This window comes from Mastigoproctus giganteus, chromosome 4 (genome assembly GCF_048544385.1).
Source record: "Mastigoproctus giganteus isolate SK-2022 chromosome 4, ASM4854438v1, whole genome shotgun sequence".
NCBI classification, from domain to species: Eukaryota; Metazoa; Arthropoda; class Arachnida; order Uropygi; family Thelyphonidae; genus Mastigoproctus; species Mastigoproctus giganteus.
The window spans coordinates 42,411,899-42,435,268 of NC_143578.1; the positions used below are offsets into that span (position 1 = coordinate 42,411,899).

General features: G+C 40.0%; 1 protein-coding gene across 1 annotated transcript in view; it reads left to right on the forward strand.

Moving 5' to 3' along the window:
- Positions 1-9,721: 9,721 nt before the first annotated feature.
- The window catches only part of BBS9 (Bardet-Biedl syndrome 9), a 176,899-nt gene continuing 163,250 nt past the window's right edge, over positions 9,722-23,370 (forward strand). The window contains exon 1 of the mRNA XM_090371508.1: positions 9,722-9,802. The gene's annotated coding sequence lies outside the window, so the exon portion shown is untranslated. The remainder of the gene's footprint in view (positions 9,803-23,370) is intronic.

Consider the following 23,370-nt stretch of genomic DNA (forward strand, 5'->3'; position numbering starts at 1 on the left):
ACCCACTGAAAGTAGTCCGAGGAGGGGGAATCCACGAACCGCCGGCGAGGTGTTGGACGACCATGGCTCATTGATGCTCGAGGTGAGCGAAGGCTCTCCCGGATGGTACGTGGCAACAGAAGGGCGACTGTGGCATAACTCGCCGGTAATTGAAATGCTGGTGACAGGAGTAATGTGTCACAACACACAGTACATCAAACCCTGCTGAAAATGGGGCTGCGTAGTCGCAGGCTGCTCTGAGTGCCCATACTAACCACGGCTCACCAGTGACAGCGCCTACAATGGGCACGCGAGCATCGAAACTAGACCTTGAGTGATTGGAAGAAGGTTGTCTGGTCGGATGAATCACGTTTCCTGTTGCTCCATATGGACGGCCATGTGGGTCATTTACCTGGAGAAGCGATGGCACCTGGATGCATCATGGGACGAAAACAAACTGGTGGTGGCAGTGTCATGCTTTGGGCGATGTTCTGCTGGGTTACCTGGGTCGAGTCATCCAGGTGCCAGGCATTCTGACCTAAACGTTAAATCGCCAATATGGCTGTCAACCACGTCGAACACATTGTTAATCGCTCTGCCATTTTAGTTAATAACATGAGGATTAAGTGTGTTTACCTTTCGGGCAAAGTACATCAATTAATTTCTAAACTCCAGTGGAGTCTCCAGGTGAGAAGCTTATGTGTTTGTCTGGGCTTATTGGTTGAATTAAAGCGTTTTTATCTGTTTCCTTTGTTTGCCAGACAGTACTGGTCATCATGCCACTGACAACAGGGAAATAGAGAGTGCGTCCAATTATTTCTGCCTGCCGCACTTGGATCCAGCTCTTGAATGGGGAGGGGATCCATAACAGGGTAATTTTGGGCAAAGACTGTGCTCCAACAATTCCCAACGATTTCCGTGTGGATACAACGAAGAGAAGATGACTTTTGTGTTCTCCCCCTCTCTTCCATAAACATTCTCTGATGGAAGACGATCTCCACAATTACTGCTCCTACAGAAAAACAAATCACACCTTTGTGCTCACCGCCCCTGAAAACCCCTAGGAGAAAGTTGCTCCAGTCCTCTAGAGGTGTTTTCGTGAATAGCTGTTCCCCTCCCACGTGAAAGTGGGGAACAGCCTAAATCTTCTTTAGTACACAGAATTCACCAAATTGGGTTACGAACTTGTAGCGAGTGTCTTTCTATACTAATAATAAAGCCCTATCGTACCAACATCCCACAGTCTCGGAAATCGGAACTTACCTCGATTATCCGAAATTATCCCAACATGCAGGGAAAAACTGACAAAGCCCAAACCACAATACAGCAAACCAGCAAGGATGATATTACAGTCATAGAGCATCACGAAGGGCCGGCGGACCGCCGCGTGGGAGCTTCCTCTGCCATAAGAAAAAAATATAAGCCCACTATTCTCAAGTTGGAGCAGGAAACCCGCTCACAAATTGAAATGAGAGAATTACAAGAGACCCACGCATCGCAACGGGATTCCACCAAGGAGAAACAATAAGATACACCATTAGACTCAACCCTGCCCGAGGGAACTGTCCCTCAACAAAATATTATCCTGCGAAACGCCCTTAAGTCTATTCAAGAAGCAGAGAAGCAGAGTTACCACAGTATTAAGAGCCGAAATAGTTTCCCTGTGGACTAAACTCGAAACAATTTTGGACCAAACCCACCTGGAAGATGAAAAAATAATGGCCAGGCTCGATGCCTATCTGGTAAGTGGGGTGAGTAAAATGGCAGAGTGCACTCCCACTTCTGCTGAAGTGCTGAGCACAAACACTGCCAAAGCAACAAACAATACAAAGCCAGAGGCAAGAAAGACACTACTCCCCAAACCTTACCTAGTGGTTCTTTAACCCAATACTCTGGACACAAAACCAGTGAGGAACTAAAAAAGACAGTGATGGACTCTCTGACCGAGGACTTCAACACGGCCAAAATAAAATCGATACGGAAAACTCGCACCACTAGGATGATCATTGAAACGGAATCCAGCCACGACGCCAACCTTATCTCGAGTAATATTAAAATCCCAACACTTGGCCTCACGGCAGAACCACCCAGGACGCAAGGACCCTCCATAGCCATCTATGGCATAGACAAAGACATTAGTCCAGCCACAATCTGCGATGAAATATATAGACACAACCTACAACAGGACCTACCTAACCAAGACCCGGCAAGTGTTATTATCTCTAAATGTCAAACAAGAAGCAGGTATGGTAACTCCATAAACTGGATTGTAGAGCTTACTCCAGACGCATGGAAGATTCTCACACCGCATTCAAGAATATTCATAAACTGGGGATCGCACCGGTACAGAGAGCATGTAGCAGTACCCAAGTGCTTCTCCTGCTGTCGCTTCGGACACACAACCAATACGGGTGCCCAAATTTTAACCTACGGCCATTGTGCAGAGAAAGGGCACAACTTTTCCAACTGCCCTAAGAAGGAACGAGAGTCAACGTGCGCAAACTGCAAATGTCTGAACCTTCCACACATCCATTCCATTCGTGACAGTAAATGCCCAGTATAACTTAAAGCCAAGAGTACCCACCTACAGAGAATTGAATATGGGGCCGCTGCCTAAACAATATAACCACAAGTGCATCAAGTTCATGCAGATCAATACGCAGCGGGCCAAAGCTGTGGCAGGCCAGATACGGAAAAAGGCAGATGAAGAAAACTGCGATATCATTCTGATACAAGAACCCTATACTGCAGCCAACGAAGTGCGGGGATATCCGACATCCTATAAAACCGTCCAGGTGGACGGCGAAACACCCTGAACAGCCATTCTAGTTAGGAACTCAAACCTAACGGTCACAAAGATCTCACAGTTATACTCGGCGTGCACATCGTCTCCGCCCTTGGAGATTTCTATGTCGTTTCTCTCTACTGTTGACCGGGTGAGGAAATTCCCCAGCAATACAGTACCGAAATCAAGTTCTGACAGAGCTCCCAGGCTCCAGAATTGTAATCTCTGATGTAAACTGTCGCTCCCCCCTCTGGCACAGCGCCACTTCAGAGCACAGAGGATCCAGGAACGGACAAAAAATGGAGGAATTCTTGACAACCTTCCAACTTTTGCCTCTACACACTGGGAGGCAACTCTGGATGTTACCCTATCAACAAGATCTCTCGCCCGCTATATAACCGACTGGAAGGTCCAGGAGGGAGGATCACATCCGACTATCGTGCCATCACTTTCACCATGCTCAAAACAATACATCAAGAGCCCATCACCAGCTACAAGCTCCAGAGATACACTGTGGAAAAGGCAGAATGGAATGTGTTTGAGGAAGCGATCATTACAAACGCACAGAGACTGTCGACTGAGCAAATCCAGACCCAAACCCCTGACCATCACCAGTATGCAGTCACAAACGCAATTGTAGACGCGGAAAACCAGGCCATTAAGAGAAAATCCCCGCAACCAGGGGCCATTCCCTGGTGGTCTCGGGAACTGGGATGACCTGCGCAGAGAACTCAACCAAAAGAGACGAGCATTCCAAAGAGCCAGGCATTCCTGATCTCCCCCCCCCCCAGAGGCGGAGGCCCTCAGGCAACAATACCGGGAAACCAGGAATGCCTACGCTGCAATGATCAGGCAGCGGAAAAAGCTGTCCCGGGAGCGCCTGGTCTCCACGGTGGGAAGCTCAGGCCCCTGGGGCATAGTCTATAAAATCACAATGGACAAACTGCCCAGAGGTGAGCTGACACCCTCTACCAGGATGCTCCAAAGAAGCATGACGAAAAATTGGAATGAATCGGTTAACAACATTCTAAATACTATATTCAAAACCAAGGACAGCCAAAACTCCCCTGAGCAAGAGCAAATCTGCTGGGAGAATGACAAATATCGCACTATCCTTACATGTGCACTCTTCCCGTATCTGGACCTAATATCGGCAGTCGGCCAACTAAGAAACAAGAAATCACCAGGAATGGATATGATAGAACCTGAAATAGACAAAAAGGTGACAGATCTTGCCCTAGATTTTATCCTGGACCTATTCAACCACTGTCTCCAAAGCGGCCACTTTCCCACAGACTGGAAAACTGCCAACATTAAACTACTTCCGAAAAGCCCAACCAAGCCACAACACATGCCTAATTCATACCGCCCAATCGCTCTTCTCTCTGTACTAAGCAGAGTTTTCGACCAGCTCCTACGTCAAAGGATAGAAACCTACTGGAACTCAGCACAGCTTCCTGCACAGAACCAATTTGGATTTAGGATAGACCGATCCCCCACTGACGCACTTGAAAGAACCATCACCACAGTTGAAAACTGCCAAAGAAAATACCTCCTCCTCGTCTCAATCGATTTTACGGGAGCGTTAGACACCCTCGGGTGGCCAAGCGTCCTTGCGCGACTGAGGCGATCAAACCTTCCCATGAACCTGTACAACTGCCTGCAGAGTTATCTCTCCGAGAGAACAGTGGTGATCCAGGCAGCTTACTCTAGAGTTGAAAAACAGATCTACAGAGGATGCCCGCAGGGCTCTGTGCTTGGACCGCTCCTTTGGAACTATGTATTGGATGAATTCCTCTCCATGGACGTTGAGGGCGTCCGGGCTCTAGCTTTTGCAGACGACCTAACCCTGATCATGGAAGCTGACTCAAGTGCTCAGATGGAAACAACTGCAAATGTATCCCTCTCCGTCCTTCAGGAATGGACCAGAAAGCACCACTTGGAAATCTCTCCAACCATGACTCAATCCATTCTTCTCAAAAGATACTTAACACACACAAGGCCTGCACAAATTAAAATTAACAACAAAACCATAAACCTGGTCATGGAAGTAAACAGTCTTCTCTCTCGTCTCCGTCGACAATCTCTCTTTCCTACCACATATGAACTCCATCCAAACAAAGATGTAGAAATACTCAGTAATGGTGGCAAGGATCGTCCGCCGGGACTGGGGCCTAAAGAAGCGCACTCTCACCCTCCTCTACAAAACAGTCTTCATTCCAGCAGCTACATACGCTTCAGGTTTGTGTGGTTTAACAAGGCGGCAAAAGCGGCAAATAGCAGGAAACTCAATATTATTCACCGGCCTGTTCTTCTTACCATGACACGGGCCTGTAACACTGTCTCCACCCACGCTATGCAGGTGATCACGGGAGCCTTGCCTCTTCACCTGGACGTGATACGCACAGGCATGCTGTACCAGTTTGGACGAGGAAAGATCACGACATACATGGACCACATCACGGACCCTGCTGGAAATCGAACTGCAGAAAAGAAAAGATTGCAAAACTACCTCCAATCCATATGGCAACAACGTTGGATGGAGTCCACAAAAGGAGGGATAATTTGCAAGTTTATTCCAGACGTGAAAACAACGTATCCAAAATCGCATTCGTGTTCTCCCCGGGAATCTATTGCACTTACTTATTAACAATATACGGTGCCATACGCAGCAAGCTAACAACACTGGGAATAGCCAACAATCCACTTTGTGCATGTGGTTCGCAGGAGACCTGGGACCACCTGATGTATGACTGCCGACTCTATGAGGACTTCTGGGGTATATTCATCACCAAGCTAAAGTTTATCCCTAAAGACAGAGAGCACCACATCCCAGAAAGTGACATAATCTACAAAGCATTCTCCAAATATGCCCAGAGTCTCTTCACAAGAAGACTGACCCTACCGCAACTGCCAAACCCACTTGAATAGACAGCAACCCGCTACCATGAAAACTACAGTGCAACAAACCCAAGCAGGAACGGGTTGTTGCCTGGATGGAGGCTTCTGACCACAGTAGGATAGGACGATGCCCTCACGAAAATCAGAGCAAACCAGATTAAGACATACCTGTTCCCGGATGTGATTCAAAATCGGAGACGACTGACCACAGAACTCAACGAAGCCTGGAGTGAACTCCACTTCCCCGACAAGTCATCATGAAATGTGACTAATTGAAACACAACTACCGAATGACCAACAGACCCGGCCAGTAAACTCCACTTCTCAGACAAGAGTGACGAAAACGCGACAAACACTGGACCTGACAACCACTTCCAAGGATTACACTCAAGACAGCACAGATGAGACCTGAGTCTCATGAATGACATCAGTGGAGGCTAGATGGATACCATCGGACCTGACAGTGCAGCTCTGCTGTAAAGCACGTTATTGGTGATCTAAATCGAGCTCCCTGTCTCGATTTACTTTATACCGTCCTCCCAGCGGGGGAGGAGATGGTATAAAGGCTCCTTCCCTCCCTGCCACCTCTCTTTTCCTCTGGTAGGGCCTGGGCAGGCCCCACTGACCACCGGGGTCATCTTCTCTATCGTCCCCTTTCTTCTGTCTTTCCCCCCATGCCTCAAGTTTTTCTGGATGGTGTGGACCTGACCCTACGGTCTGGTTTGCTCCCACTCATGCACACAGGCCACATTGGCAACCTGAGCCAGCTCCCTTGTTTGGCTCACTGTCTTACCTGTTCCTGGCAGAGCAGGAAGGGGACAGTTTGCTGTCTCCTTTCCCCCTGCCACCATATTTCTTCCCTCCCATCTTCCCACCCAATGTGTGCATGTGGCTCTGTAAAGACCTGGGGACACCAGATGTATGACTGCGATTTTTATGAAGATCTTCGTGTTGAATTAATCATCCAAGTGCGCCTTAATCCCAAAAACCGGGAACACTACTTACTGGAAGATGAAGCCTCATATATAGCATTCACCAAGTTTGCCCAGAACCTGTATGCTAGACGCTTGACCATTCCTCTGCCTGCAAACTTCGAATAGATGTGTCAAACAAAGCTTCTCAGAGACCCCCAATCAGATGTCAGGTTTCACTGCTTGATCCTTCATGCAAGACAAAACTGGAACTCTTATGAGAAGTGACAAAACTCCACTTCCCAGAACATTGACTACCGGACGGGACAACAGTCCCATGAATGACTCCCAACTGTGACATTTTGCACAACCTATTCAGCCAAACCAACATTGGATCGCCTCTGCTGGGCCTCAAGCTTTTCTGGATGGTGTGGACCTGACCCTACGGTCTAGTTTGCTCCCACTCATGCACACAGGCCACATTGGCAACCTGAGCCAGCTCCCTTGCTTGGCTCACTGTCTTACCTGTTCCTGGCAGTGCGGGGAGGGGACAGTTTGCTGTCCCCTTCCCCCCCTGCCACCCTATTTCTTCCCTCTGGTGGGGCATGGGCATGCCCCACTGTAAACTGGAGTTGCCTTCTTTCGGCTCCATATTTCTGTCTATCTGCCCCCCCCCCCCGCCCCCAGTCTTTAGCCTTCACCCCATTCTATCTGACAGCAACGTGAACATGCCCCAGACAATCTAAAATCACCAATCTAAATTAATTTTGCCCAACATTTTGGACTTCTAGCGCTCCCCGCGACGCGTACGCGATTTTTTTTTTTTATTTTTAGGTCCTAGCCACTGAAATCTCAGGAAATTAGGTGGCAGGACCTGCCAGAGTGAACTATATACTAGTGAGTACCTGGTCTGCCTCTACGGGGCAAAAGTGGGACAACGCCGGGCCTCAGTAGGAGTCTGGCGGCTAAATGACCAGATGAACAACGGTACAAGACATCACACATATATAAAGTCCATACACTTTTGAATCTCTGGCTTTTCCAGTCAACGTTCACCCACAATGTAAACTACGCGGAGATGGGGGAAACCCCTGGTGCCGCTGGACCCTAAACACACTTTACACTCTATACATCAGAGTATGCCCCCACATCAAAATTGAATCATGCAAAATTGAATCTGCACAACTTTTGGCTACCAATTCTAGCGTTTTCCCCCTTTTTATTTTTTTAAATTATTTTATTTTTTTAAAATTTATTTTTTATATTTTATTTTATTTAATTATTTATTTATTTTTTTAAATTTTTTTTAATATTTTTTTTATTTAATTATTTATTTTATTTTATTTAATTATTTATTTTATTTTATTTAATTAATTATTTTATTTTATTTAATTATTTATTTTATTTTATTTATTTATTATTTTTTATTATTATTATTTTTTTATCATTATTTATTTATTATTTTTTATTGTTATTTATTTTTTATTATTTTTATTTTATTATTATTATTATTATTTATTTTTTTTTTTTTAAAGGTCCTAGCCATTGAAATATCAGGAAACTAGGTGGCAGGGCCTGCCAGAGTAAATAATATCTGAACTATTGGGTACCTGGTATGCCTCCACGGGGACGAGTGTGGACAATGTTGGGTCCCATTAGGGGCCGAGCGGCTAAATGATCAGAGGAACACCGGTACATGACACTACACATACAAAATCCATACACTTAAACCTCTGGCATTGACAGAGTCCCATTTCACACCCACAATGTATATTACGTGCAGATAGGGGAAATCCCTGGTGCCGTTTGACACTAAACATACTCTCCCTAAACATCATTGCTGACCAGGTACACCCTTTCATGGCAACAGTCTTCCCCTCTGGTGGTGCCATCTTTCAGCAGGATAATGCGCCATGCCACACATATCTAAATGCCACACCGCCCGGATTGTTCGAGACTGGTTCGCAGAACATGAAGAAGACTTCCAGGTATTGCCCTGGCCTCTAAATTCCCCAGACATCAATCCCATCGAGCATCTGTGGTTTGTGTTGGAACAGCAACTCCGATCTGCGGTGTCTCAACCACGGACCTTACAGGAATTAAAGGCTCTGCTGGTTACATGTTGATACCAGATACCGCAAGACACATTTAGAAATTTGTAGCATCCATGCCTCTCCGGGTACGAGCTGTTTTGGCTGCGCGTGGAGGACAAACATCATATTAGGTAGGTGGTCATAATGTTTTGGCTCATCGGTGTACATTCGGTTACTATATGGCGAATCGCATTTATTCTGCAAGCAATGTATTAGACGAAAAGCAAGTTAGAATCTTGAGAAGCTTCGTGGGGTTCGAAAATTACATTTTGCCATCGGTTTCATAGATGTGCAGAAATTTGCCTTTAGCCAGCAGGTAATTGATTGCTGGAACAAACTTCCATCTGTCATTGTGGAAGTTGACAGCTTAAATCAATTCAAGTAGGAATCGACAAACGTTTAGAGGGAATGGATGTGTGAAAGTGGATTTTTTTTTTTTTTTTTTGGCTGATGCTGTATAAGCTTGCTTTCTTGCATCGTATGCTTCTATTAAAGCTAATGCTAACTCCCATTTTTCATCCAGCTTGTAAGGAAACAGACTGTAGAATTTGCGTAGTTTAGATTAAGACACAACGCAACTACACTTCGCTGTTTTAGCTACCTTTCTGTAAATTCGAAGCAATCCAACAACAAACTGGCCGTTGTCCAGTGGTTAGTGCGTGAAAACACAATTTTGACCTGTAAATTGACTAAAAATGTACAGCCCATTTTAAACTGTGGCACAGCAAACTTGCCCTCTTAATAAATTCAGCATGTTTGTAGCCATAATGAGTAAATAAACTCTTTTGGCCTCACATGTATCGATAATAAATGGAACTTTCTCTTTTTTTATTTTATATATATCTTTCCCCCTTAATTTTTCTGTGAATGACCTTGCGATGACTGTTTCTTCTGTTATACGCTGGGTGGAGTTGTCATGCGTCGTGAACGTGGTACGAATTGTTTCCCCAGCATAATTATATTTAATAGTGTGATTCCTGTTGGAGAAATGAAAGAAAAATTCAAAAAACAATGATTAAATCTACTGTACACTGTATACATAAAATTCTAAAGTTGTTAATGTTTTGACGGCTTTGGGACCAATGTAAAGTTATAAGAATTCGCTTTGGACGGCCAAAATATCAAATGTCACAGTAAGTGTAATCATGTATATAAATACACCGCCTCGTAATGTAGATACCAGATACCTATTTTTGTATGCAACCATGAAATACACAACGCAATGGTTACTTCAGTGCAAATTGTAGTTGTGATTTTATACCCCAACAAGGTTAAAATAGCTAAGTTCAGATATAGCCTATTATTGGGTGAGTTGACCGGCTTATGACGGTATTGTAGTTCTATACCATTATGTGCCCCCCTCCCCCCACCTATGTGCGTGTGTGCTTGCGTATTGTTAATTAATATAGAAATTTTTGGCCAGTGAAGGTTCTGGTGTTAGCTACTAAAGGTTTTGTTACAGGAAACTAATCATTTTTTTTTTTTTTTTATTTATGTATTCAATCATACAGGGGCTCACATCTGGTGAGTATGGGCTTGGCACACCCAGGGTCCTCAGCTGGATATCATCATTCTTCTCTTTCTTGGTGATTTCCTTCTACTTCTCTCTCTCTCCCTTGGGGTAATTCAGAATTTTTTTTTTTTTTTTTGGCTGGTGCAGTATAAGCCTCAGGCTTCCTTGCACCATATGGCTAATAATAATAGTAATAATAATATACGATACAGAATGAACCCAGTTACATTTCATGGATTATGGTGTATACAGTTATACATACATACAATATTTTTGATGATTTTATATTTATGATAATTACTTTAGAATAATAAATAACAAACAGCAATTGTGATTTTAGTTTTCTGTGTGGTGTGCTGTATTGCAAGTGGTTTCTTTCCTCTTGGGGTAATTTATTGTCATACCAACCTGATTTCAGTAAACTACACTCCCTCTGTGGTTTCTCTTTTTTAATTATATCTCTTTCTGATATCTCTTGTTGTATACTTTTCTCACCAAATATGCCCCTGCCAAGCAGCTTTTGGCACTTGATAGCAAGTGTCATCTCTTTTTAACTTGCTTTGATTATATCAGCTTGTTTTTTTTTTTTTTTGTTTTTTTTTAATCAGATTAGTTTCGTTACGCCTTTTCTGTGAAAGAAGTGTAATACACGGTGTAATGAAATGTTTTTGAATACCTGTTTGTTCAGTTAGTAGACCAGTTCAGTATATAAGGTTGTTTGCTGCAATCATATAGTTTGAAAAATTCTTGTTTGTACTCTTCTACAAGAGATGTTTCTGGGTTGTGGTGGGGGGGGGTTCAGACAGTTGGTTTTGCATGGTTTTGTTAATATTCACTGCTAATGTGATGTCTGTCAGATATCACATTAGCAGATGCCACAGAAATTACAAATCCTTCGGTGTACCTTTGCCCACCAATATTCTCTTAATTCATTATATAGTATTTTCTGTTTTCTTTTTGATATACTTGAATTATGAGGAATTAATTTTATTTTGGCATTTAACAGATGTTAAATGAACAAAAGCATCTGTCTGTTTTGTAGGCAACTCCCATTCCCAAGATGCATCACCCAAATGTAAAATTTTTACATTTGGGGTCAACAGAGCTGGGAGACAACAGATGATGGTTCACCAAAATGTAAAAATTTTACATTTGGGTGAACCATCATCTGTTGTCCCCCAGGCTTCTACCTATGTGCAAATTTAGCTAATCTCTGTATAACAACATAACCTTTAACAAGTTGGTTAATTTCAAAACACAGAGACCTCCAACTTCAGGTCAACACAAATGTAAACAAAATAAAAAAGATTTGAAGGCCACTGTAGCTAATTGGCCAGGCATGAGGGTACATAAATACATATGCTTTGAATGACCAGGGTTTGAGCCCTTGACTGCTAAATACAGTACTGCTTCTTTTATTCTCTTGACCTTGTGAACTCCTCTGACCATGTGGTCATTTCGGTATATGAACAGAAAATTTATTTATTTCATTTGACAGTTGACCATTTAGCTTTGCTCCAGGGACAGGCACCCATTCCTTCCCCCCCACGAGTTATTGTTCCCACCACAAGGAGGTCACTACTATCTTTAAACCATACATCAGATATAATCTACAACTGGTAGACTATACAATATCCATGGCACTGTGAATATCCAGAGTGCCAACCGATATCAGTTTTCAGTTCTAAGGTCCAAGTGCACTTGCAACAGTTTACTTCAATCTGCTGCTGACATACACACATGTCTTTATTCAAACAAGTGACTACTCATCACACAGAGATTGCATCACAACATGCTTTGATATCAACAGCACATGCAAGAACAACCACCGTCCATGGACAAAACCAGGAGAACCATTTTATTATTTCATTAGCCATCTCATAAAGTGCATAACACCAGACACAACATTGCCCCCAACCATACCTCATGATTTCAGCCATAATCTTTCCATTGTTTTTCTAAATCTAGGAGTATAGTTAATAAATTTGATGAGCTTGAAGTGCTAGTCAAGACATCAAAGGCAGATATTGTTGGGATATCAGAGACATGGTGTCGCAGATATAAACAGTGCAGAATTGGAATTTGGGGAGTACAATGTGTACAGGAAGGATAGACAGGACAGGAAGGGAGAAAGGGTTATGCTGTTAGTTAAGAAACATATAAAATCTAAGGAAGTGCATCCAATTGATGTTGGTGGACGATGCAATGTTGAGTCTGTTTGGTGTGAAATAAGCACTGGAAAAGGAAAAATGAGAGTAGATGTGTGTTATAGGCCTAACGAATTTGATGAGCAATTGTGCAGAGAAATAGAGTGGGCCAGTAAATCGGAATGTCTTATAATGCAGGATTTTAACTTTCCAGATATTGACTGGAACTTGTGGGTTGGTCATTCACACACTAGCATGACTTTTGTGGATTTATTGGATGATTGTTTTCTACAGCAACATGTTCAAGAGGCAACCAGATGGAGTAATACTCTTAATCCGATTATCAGCAGTGATTATTCATGCATTAAGAATTTGCAGATAAAGAAACCACTGAGTGACAGTGATCACAATGTACTGATGTGGGAATTACTTAAAGATGTAACTACCATCAAAGCTAAAGGGAAGGGCTTTTGCTTTCATAAAGAACTCTTTGCTGTTTTTCTTTGATTAAGATTTCTCGTAATCTGCCTTCGCCTGCCTAACCTCATTTGTGACTTGATTACAGACTAGTTTATACTTGCGATAGGCTTCTGTGTCACCTGATACTTTATATGTATTCCATACATTCTTCAGAGGTCTCAGACAGTTTTTAAATTCTGTACAGTCGGATCAACTGATGATGTTACCAATGTCGAATTCTAAATGGGAAGCCTTCAGGGACTTAATTTTGGAGGCTACTAGGCTTTTCATTTCAACTAAGAAATACTGTTCGAGGTTTAGCCCTAAATGGATGTCAGATGAATTAATGAGGCTTGTGGCAGAGAAGAAGGATGTATGGGATGCATATAAAGTATCAGGTGACACAGAAGCCTATCGCAGGTATAAACTAGTCTGTAATAAAGTCACAAATGAGGTTAGACAGGTGAAGGCAGATTACGAGAAATCTTAATCAAAGAAAAACTGCAAAGAGTTCTTTACTTATGTAAACTCTAGAAGGAAAGGGACGAATCAGATTGGACCACTTAACATAGTTGGACTGACTATTGATGACCATGCTCAGGTAGCTTATAAATTGAATGAGTATTTTGCATCTACATTCACACATGAGGAGTCATTCAATGAGGGGAGTGCCAGAAGTTTGTCAAACACTAACAGGAACTAAGTGATTTTGTAATAACTGAGAGCAAAGTAGAGGAGAAATTGTTGAAGTTAAACATAAGGAAGGCCCCTGCGGTGGATGGGATCTATCCAGTTATATTAAAGGAGGCAGCAAAGGAAGTAAGCAAATCCTTAGCCATAATTATGAGAACTTCCTTGGACTCAGGGGAGGTCCCGATGGACTGGAGGTGTGCAAATGTATCACCAATTCACAAAGGGGATTCAAAAGATGACACAAGTAACTACAGACTTGTTAGTTTAACTTGTGTTCTGGAGAAAATAATGGAATCATTGGTTAAAGAAACATTGCAGGATCATCTAGACAAGACTGCAGTAATAGTTAAGACACAGCATGGGTTTGTTAAAGGGAGGTCTTGTCTGACCAATTTGATTGGATACAATGACGTGGTCACAAAGGAACTGACTGCCAAAAATAATTTTGATATCATATACTTGGATTTCAGGAAAGCTTTTGATACTGTTGCACATGAAAGACTGCTGTACAAATTGGAGAGGTATCGCATTAAGGGTAAGTTGATACAATGGATAAAGTAATGGTTGAGTGGGAGACAACAGAGAGTAGTATTCAATGGACACTGCTCTTCGTGGACAAATGTTATTTGTGGAGTTCCCCAGGGTTCAGTGTTGGGCCCATTGTTGTTTTGTATATTTATAAATGATATCAATTAAGACTACTATCGATGATATTGATAGCAGTCTTAATGTACAAGTTTGCAGATGATACAAAGGTTGGCAGGGTTGTTAATGACAGTAAAGACAGTATGCTACTCCAACTGGATCTAGATAAGTTGGGAAAATGGGCTGAGAAGTGGCAACTGAAGTTTAACATTGACAAATGCAAATTACTGCATATGGGTAGCGATAACCGAAGAAAAATGTACCAACTCTGTGGTACTACACTCGGGGAAGTGGAAAGTGAAAAACACCTGGGAGTAATTGTGCAGTCAAATATGAAGTTTGCTGAGCAGTGCAGACGGGCGGCCAGGGCAAGTCGTGGAATCTTGTCAGTGATATATAAGAATTTTGCTAGCAGGGACACGGAGTTGATTATCACATTATACAAGGCAATGGTCAGGCCACACCTAGAGTACTGTGTACAGGTCTGGAGGCCTCATTTTAGGAAGGATGTAGAGTTGCTAGAACGAGTGCAAAGAAGGGAAACAAAGGGGTGCTCTTACCAAGAAAGGCTTAAGTTCTGCAAATTGCAGCACCTGGAGAGTAGGCACCTGCGAGGTGATTTGATTGAGGTGTATAAGGCCTTGAATGGGTTGAGCAAGCTGAATGCTGATGGGATTCTACCTCTTGCTCAGACTAAGAACTTGAGGGGGCACAGTTTCAAATTGAGGAAAGATAGTTGTAGAATAAATGTGTGGAAATTTGCATTTAGCCAGCAGGTAGTTGATTGGTGGAACAGGCTTCTATCTTTTGTTGTGGAAGCTAATAGCTTAAATAAATTTAAGGCTGAGCTGGACAGCCATTTGGAACGAATGGAGGGGTGAAATGGGAGGGTTTTTTTTTTTTTTTTTTTTTTCTTTTTGGCTGATGCTGCATAAGCTTGCTTTCTTGCATTGAATGCCTGTACTAAAGCTAATGCTAAACCCAATGCTTGTTTGAATTCTGGACACCTTTTTCAGTGGCAGCATGGTCGGAGGAAACCCTACGCTTCCAGCAGTTCCCTCTTTTTTTTTTTATTGCAGTTCAGTATCCTGATGCTCTCTGTAAGAGTGGCCTCTCCCAGAACAGTGCTTGACAGATGTTAGGTGAGCAAAACCAGCTGTCTTTTTTGTAGGCAACTACCATTCCCAAGGGGCATCACAGATGAAAAGATGCAGAAATGTGATTTCTCCAACTGAATGTGAACAGCTGACAAAATCACAGTCATTCACGTTGCATCTGCCAGATACCAGCATTCAAGTTGCCACTTGCAGACAAGTGACTTTTAAACTTTTAAAAATATATGATAAAAATCATTCTTTATCATTATTTTTGTTGGTCACATTCAGTAAAAGGACTATTTTTTTTTTTTTTTTTTTTTGTAATTAAAACAAAGTGTGGAGTCTCACAGATGCCAGATGAGAATATATATTTGTACCATTTAAGGATGCAAGTGATGAACGGTTAAAGAGCATGGGAGTCTGTGAATCTTGTTGGGATGGGGGGGGCAGAATTTTTAGGTTAACCATTGCAGAAGGCACTTCATACATTTCATTGTTATCATCCATATATACTGTGCATGTTATTAAATTAAACAGGCGTCTCCGTAGCCAGGTGGGCAGGAGCAGCAGTGCATAGTACACGCTTCTTGATTAGACCGGGGTTCGAGCCCGTGCCCACCAAAATACGGAGGATGTGGAAAGGTCAGGGAATGACCACCGCATATCTCCGGAGCAATATGGCCTTAGTTGCTAATGCTCCTAAAAACCAAATAACAAACAACAACAAACAATTAAATTAAACTTAGGAAACACTTGAACCTTAAAATAAATAGCAAATAAATTAATGTTTTCTTCATTCCCCATTATTAATCATTACTGTGCATGCTACATTAGTAGTACATGTGGAATGTGTGTCATCATTGTTAGTGTTCTGTCTAGGGCAGGTCGAAGCACACAACCCAACAACTACTTCTCCGTATCTCCCTATTCTCAGCTGACCTCATCTCCCCCATATCTACCATCATCTCCTCAATATTGATAAATCTACCATCATCTCCACAATATTGATAAATTATCAGTTTTCTCAGTCTCCCTTTGGGCTTCTAACCCCTCAGCTTTTCCCTCCATCACATCCCTTCATCAATCTTTCACCTCAACACATGGCTAATTAAATTTCTCTTCTGCCTTCTGATTATTTCAGTCAAACATCTCTTTTCATCTACCAACACACCCTTCTTGAACCTACTCATTTCTCACTTTATCAACCAATCTTATCTTTTCTATCCTTCTATATGGGTGTGGAAGAATGTGTGTATTATGGATTTAATATTCATTTGCTTACAGAAAATCCACATTTATTCTCCTAAGATTTAATGCCTGCTTTATAGTTGATTCTTACTTTTTTTGAAGGAATCTCTGAATGTGATGGGAAAAAAGGTAGCATATTGAATATTTGTTACCTTTCATTGCTGTAGTTTAGTAGTCTACATAACAAAAGCACATTTTCACGGATGGCAGTGTTCCTTAACATGTTGCTTGCCTATTATTGCCTTTCTGTATTGGCCCTGTGGTAGGATTGTGACTATGCCACTTGTGACCCATTGGGAAAGTTTTGAGTTGGAATCCCATCAACGATGCCAGGTACTTGCCAAGGCATTTTCAGGCAAGGCTTACTTAGCTGATCTCATCACAGAGGTGTTAAGCCCCCCCCCCCCAGTGGGACTTTTTTTTCAAACCCCACAAGCTGTCTTAAAGCTTGCAATTTACAGACACAAAACAGTTCTTTGTGGCCTAAATTGCTTTGGTGCTAATCCAAAACAACCCAACTAATCTTTCCTGCAGTTATTTTGGAGATAACATTTTTCGGTATTATATGAATAGCAGTCAGCCTTTAAGATTGTTAGTTTTGAATCTGTTATATTTCTGGTTAATGGATAGTATTCATCAGTAGTGGAGAGTAGTATTCAAATATTTACCTGCTGGGCCTGTCAGGTGACACAAAAAAAAATTCAAATCAGTTTTTGTTATACATGGATGGCTACAAAGGGTTAGAGGAGATTATGTTACACACTGCAGTAATATTATCATATTTTGTTGGAATTGTGTGAATTATGCACCTCTTATAGCTACCTGTTTTTTTTTTTTCTTTTTTTTTGCAATTGGGTACCTAGTTCTCTCTGTCCCTCTCCACTCAGCAAGGGTGATGGTAGACGACATAACTTTTCCACTGCTGATGCTAGTCTTCTCCAATGTTTAACTCTATACCTGTACTTGTCTGCTCAACAGTTGTCATGCATTATACAGTAAAAGCTCTATGAACTGGTGTACTGTGGCAAAAGAACTAAGGCAATGAGGCATCAATGTATATTGATGCTTCATTGCCTTAGTTCCTTTGTGGAAAGCAAACAAGCTAATAAATGCTTTTCAGACTTTATAACTGCTGTATATGTCATACAGCAGAAATGTCTACACAGTTCAGTCTTCACAGGCCACAGTTCTTAAGAATGGTTTGATAAATATCAAACCTTTTTTGAATATACATTTGTTTGTATTATTGGCCTTGAGTTTCCATCTACAAAGATAAACCTTATATCATGTGAAAAGTCTCCACCAGGAATCGAGTTTATGATATCAACTAGAATTTCATGAGTCAGTTATTAATCCAATGGTTGCAGCACCCAAAATATAGCAAAAGTAGTGGCAGGTCATCTGATAGGTGCCACGCTTTCTAATTTTTTGATAGTGATTTGGGTTTTATGAATTCTGTTTAAACAGTGCCAATATTTCATCTTTTCTTAATAGATTTCAGTACTTTTTAAGTTTTAATAAAAAATTAAAAATTTTAAAACATGCATGTGTTTTACGCTTTTTATTTCCAAAAAAAACAAAAATAAATATTAATTCTGCTGAAACTTCCAAAAAAATGTTTTTGATGTAAATCTCTTTATGCTCTTCCATTTTACAGTTTAAAAGACCATTAATTATGGTCTTTCAAACATGCACATATATTTTTGCGTATGTATATAAATATTATTAAAAAATTATAAAACATATATGTATTCAATACTATGCCAAATAGAAGAAAAAAAAGTAACTTGAAACTATAAACAAACAGCATTGTGGCATGTCCAGTATCATTTCTTCAATTTTGAAGTTTTGAAATTTTGAGCACCTATTATAAATATTTGCATGTAATCCAAAAAGCCAAATAGTTGCAAAGATGGTGGTGGGTAGCCTGACAGGTTCTTGTGCAAAATTTCTGTAAGAAAATCATAAAAAACACTTCAGAGACTGTTGCAGTAAAAAATTGACTACATTTAGGAAGGTAGAGAAACTTTCAGATTTTTAATTGTCGATTAATGGTTAGTGTGGGAACATTATTTTCGAGGGTCACCTGTCAGGTTACTCACCATTACCACACAATTAAATACTAAATTCACTTTTAAATGCTGACATTGTAAATCAGTATACTATATATATGATTCTTATGTGATCAAATTCAGACATAAGTGTTTTTTATTATCTCCCCTCCCCCAACTATTTTTTGATTCTTTTAACAGAAAAATTTAAGGAGGCATATAAATGAGAGATGTAAATTTAAAAAAATCATATCACAGGGAAGCAAATTTACTGATTGAATAAACTAATCACTGACCTTTATATTCTGCATATTTTTAATTTTATAATAAAATATTCTTGAAAATTTGATGTTAATCATCGATTAACATCAAAGTGGAAGAAGAAGAAAGCTTATAACGTTAGTTACTTGGATCGAATAGTAATCAAGGAACAGTGTCCAGAAATGTCCATTGTATTGTGTACATTTTTTTAGTATTTATAGTACTTATGCCTAGCTATACATAACCTATCTTATACCTAACTTATACTTATGGGAAATCTTAGGGGTTAGTACTATAAGGTATAAGTTTTTATTCTTTTTTTTTTTTTTTTTAAATCCATTTGCAAGGCAGTACTTTCAATCTTACTAGGTAGTACACTGGTGTAGGTCAATGTGTACTGTTTAATAAAGAACAGCTAGCAATCATTCCTTAGAAAGATTGCGAATAAAATAAACATATCTGTATCATAAAATAATGCTACATTCACATTACTCATTTAAATTTTTGCTTGCTTAAATGTGTAACAAACTGTTTTGCATGGTAGCAACTCATGATATAAAGGACATTCACAAGAGGTATTTCATAAATTTCAAGTTGGATTCTCAGTGAAAAACTTGAAAAGTTCATATAAACATGAGTGGAAAGAAAAGATTTCCTGTTTGAGTTATATCTTATGACAAGTATAATAAGTAACTGTTACTACATACAAAATATAATTTATAAAAATATGAAATTTATAAGTGCTCAACATTTTTTAGGTAGCAGTATGCACTAATTTGATACATTAAAGCATGCGTTATGGAAATTGGAAGAAATTTTGAGCACCTACTATAAATTTAATATTTGCATGTAATCCTTCTTGGAATTTATAACACTCTATATGGATCTTTATGTCAATTAATATGACTATGCAGTCAGATTAATTGACATAAAAATAATTGAAAGACACATAAGTTATATGTGTGATATACAGTTGTTTAGTATTCAGTAAAAGATGATATTAAAGTAGTTGTTTGGTGAATGCACATCATTCACTATGCATGCAGGATAGCCAATATACCTATTGTTCTGTAAAAAAAGTTATATCTCCAATTCCAAAATTTATATCCATGGTAGCATGTAATTTAACTTAGATAATCAAAATATCATTTTCATTTGACTCATCCTTGCAATATTAATAATAATATAATACTACAGTAGAGTAAATACAATACAATATGGTATTATAGTATATTGTATTGTAATAATAATTTTTATTTTTTTGTTGACAAAATTGCACATATTCTCTTTCATTTAATTGTTTCTAAATTCCACATATTAATAGAGAATTAAAAACAATGTAGAAGAAGCAGTGCCATATGTTATGTTTTGTATACACAAGTAATGCTGATTTTGAATAAATGTCAAGTAAACATTGAGTTGTTTTAACAAAATAACTATCTGATTTAATTATTTGCATGCTTAAGGAAGTAAATTTCATCAAGGCTGCGTACATGAAATAGAAAATATGCATATTAATAAGCAAACAATAACTTCCCTATATAAATACTAAGATTAAAAACAGTTGCAGGTATATTTGTATGTTCACTAATGTTAACATTAACTATGCTCACGTATAAGTTAGTGCTATTGCATTATTTTAGCACAGCAACCTACTAAATTAGTAAAAATTGGCATCATTTAAGTATATCTCACATTGTTGAATACCTTCACAACGAGTTGCCATGGTATTGCACTACCTCGAATAAGTAATGTTTCAACGAAGAAGACTATTGTTACTTATTCTCAGTGGATACCACCACCCAGATGGTACCGTCTCAAAGCTTGTTGATTTCTTGGTGGGTGCGCAGGTACCCTGGTGTTGCAATGATGACAACCCAGTTGTGAAGTATAACTCCGCAATATGAGAGATGCCTGATGGTGTGCAACTGGTTATCAGACTGAAAACCTTTTAGGGCTAAAGCCTCACTTTGCGAGCAAGTTGAAACAGTGCTGTCTGGGTGGTGGTATCCGCTGAGAATAAGTAACAATAGTCTTCTTCATTGAGGCGCCTCCGTAGCCAGGTGGGCAGGAGCAACAGTGCGTAGCACATCTTCTTGATTAGGTCGGGGTTTGAGCCCGTGCCCACCAAATACGGAGGATGCGGAAAGCTCAGGGAATGACCACTGCATATCCCTGGAGCAATATGGCCTTAGTTGCTAATGCTCCTAAAAACCAAATAACAACGACTTCTTCATTGAAGCATTACTTATTCAAGGTAGTGCAATACCATGGCAACTCATTGTGAAGGTATTCACAATATGAGATATACTTAAATGATGCCAATTTTGTACTACTTGAGTAGGTTGCTGCATGTTAAAATGATGCAATAGCACTAACTTATACGTCAGTAAACTTGCTCACAATGTGAGGCTTTAGCCCTAAAATGTTTTCATTAACTATGCTTTTAAGAGGATAGTAAATATTTTTGATGAATTTGAAGTAATGATCAGATCAACAAATGAAGACATTGTGAGGATGTCAGAGACATGGTGTCACTCAGATATAAGGGATTCAAAATTTGAATATAGGAAGTACAATGTGTACAGAAAGGACAGATAGGAGAGGAGAAGAAGAGGAAGAAGAAGAAGGGTTATGCTCTTAGTGTTAAGAAGCACATAAAATCAAAGTAGTGAATCCAGTGGACATGGGTTGCCAGTGTAATGTTGAGTCAAGTCTGGTGTGACATAAGCACTGGGAAAACAAAGGGAGGGTGGGAGTATGTTATATGCCTAATGACTGTGATGAGTATAACAAACAGCTGTACAGACATATAGAATAGGCTAGTAAATCAGAATGTTTTATAATGAGGTCTTTAATGTTCCAGGTGTAGACCGGACCTTGTGTGTTGGTCACTTACACAATAGTAGGACCTTTGTGGATTTATTGCATGATTGTTTCCTATGCCAGCATGTTAGAGAAGCAACAAGAGAAAGCAATACTCTTCATCTGGTTATCAGCAGTGATCCTTCATGCATTAAGAATCTGCCATATGACCTATGTAGATAAAAGACCCACTAGGTGGCAGTGATCACATTCATATTGATGTTGGATTTCCTTAAAGATATAATTACTGTCAAAGGCAAAGAAAAGGGCTTTTATAAAGGTGATTATAGCAGTCTCAGACAGTTTTTCAAATTCTGTGTAGTGAGACTAACTGTTGAAGTTACCATCAGCAAATTCTAAATGGGAAGCATTCAGGGACCTTATCCTAGAAGTTACTAGGCTTTTCATAACAACTGAGAGACACATTTCAAAGCATAGACCAAAATGAATGTCAGATGAACTGATAAGACTCATGGCAGCAAAGAAAAATGCTTGAGATACATATAATGGGGGATGGAGAGGTAATGTGGGAAGTTTTTTTTTTCTAATTGATGCTTTCTAAACTTGCTTTCTTGTATCATATGGCCTTAGTTGCTAATGCTCCTAAAAACCAAATAACTCTTGTATCATATACCACTACTAGTAAATTATCAGGTGATACAGATGCCTACAGTAGATATAGACTAGTCTGCAATCAGTCACAAGGGAGTTTAGAAAAGCTAAGGCAGAGAATATAAAGAAAAGCAGCAAAGACTCATTATGTAAACAGTAAAAAGAAGAGGTTGAATCACATTGTTCCACTGATATGAATGGATTAATTGTTGTTGATGATCCCTCAGGTTGCAGTCAAACTGAATCTATATTTTGCATCTACATTCACATATGAGGAATTTTTAGGGATGGGAATGCCAGAAGTGTTTAAAATTGTGCCAGAGAGCTGAGTGATTATGATAACTAAGAGGAAAGTGTGAGAGAAATTGTTGAAGATAAATGGATGGGATCTATTTGGTTATTAAAGGAGGTAAGCAAACCTCTAACCATGATTATGGAAGTATTGCTAGATGCAGGGAATATAATTGAGTCACAAGTTAAAGAAGTAATGTAGGATCATTTAAACAGGAATGCAGTTATACTGCAGTCACAGCATGGATTTGTTAAGGGTTGACTTGTCTGACCAATCTGATTGGACACTTTGACACAGTAACAAAGGAACTGGATGCAAAAAATAATTTTGACATCATGCAGTTAGATTTCAGAAAGCTTTTGATATTATAGCACATAAATGACTGCTATACAAACTGGAGATTACCAACAATAAATTCTAAATGGGAAGCATTCAGGGTAAACACAGTAAATTCCACCTTCAATTTGATAAACCTTGCCCCCCACACATTTGTGTCACACTAAAACCATCCCTTTATCCAAATCAGCACATTAAGGTGCTGATATGGATAAAGGGATAGTTGAATGGGAGAAGACAGAGACTGGTTATCAATGGACACTTCTCTTCTTGGATTAATGTTATTAGGGGAGTCCCAATAGTTCAGTGCTGAGCCCATTGCTATTTTCTGTATTTATTAATGATATTGGTGAAGGCATGTCAGGCTTAATGTCTGAGTTTGCAGGTGATACAAAGGTTGGCAAGGTAGTTAATCACAGTAATCAAATTATGCTACTGAAACAAGATCTAGACAAATTAGATAGATGGACTGAGAAGTGGCA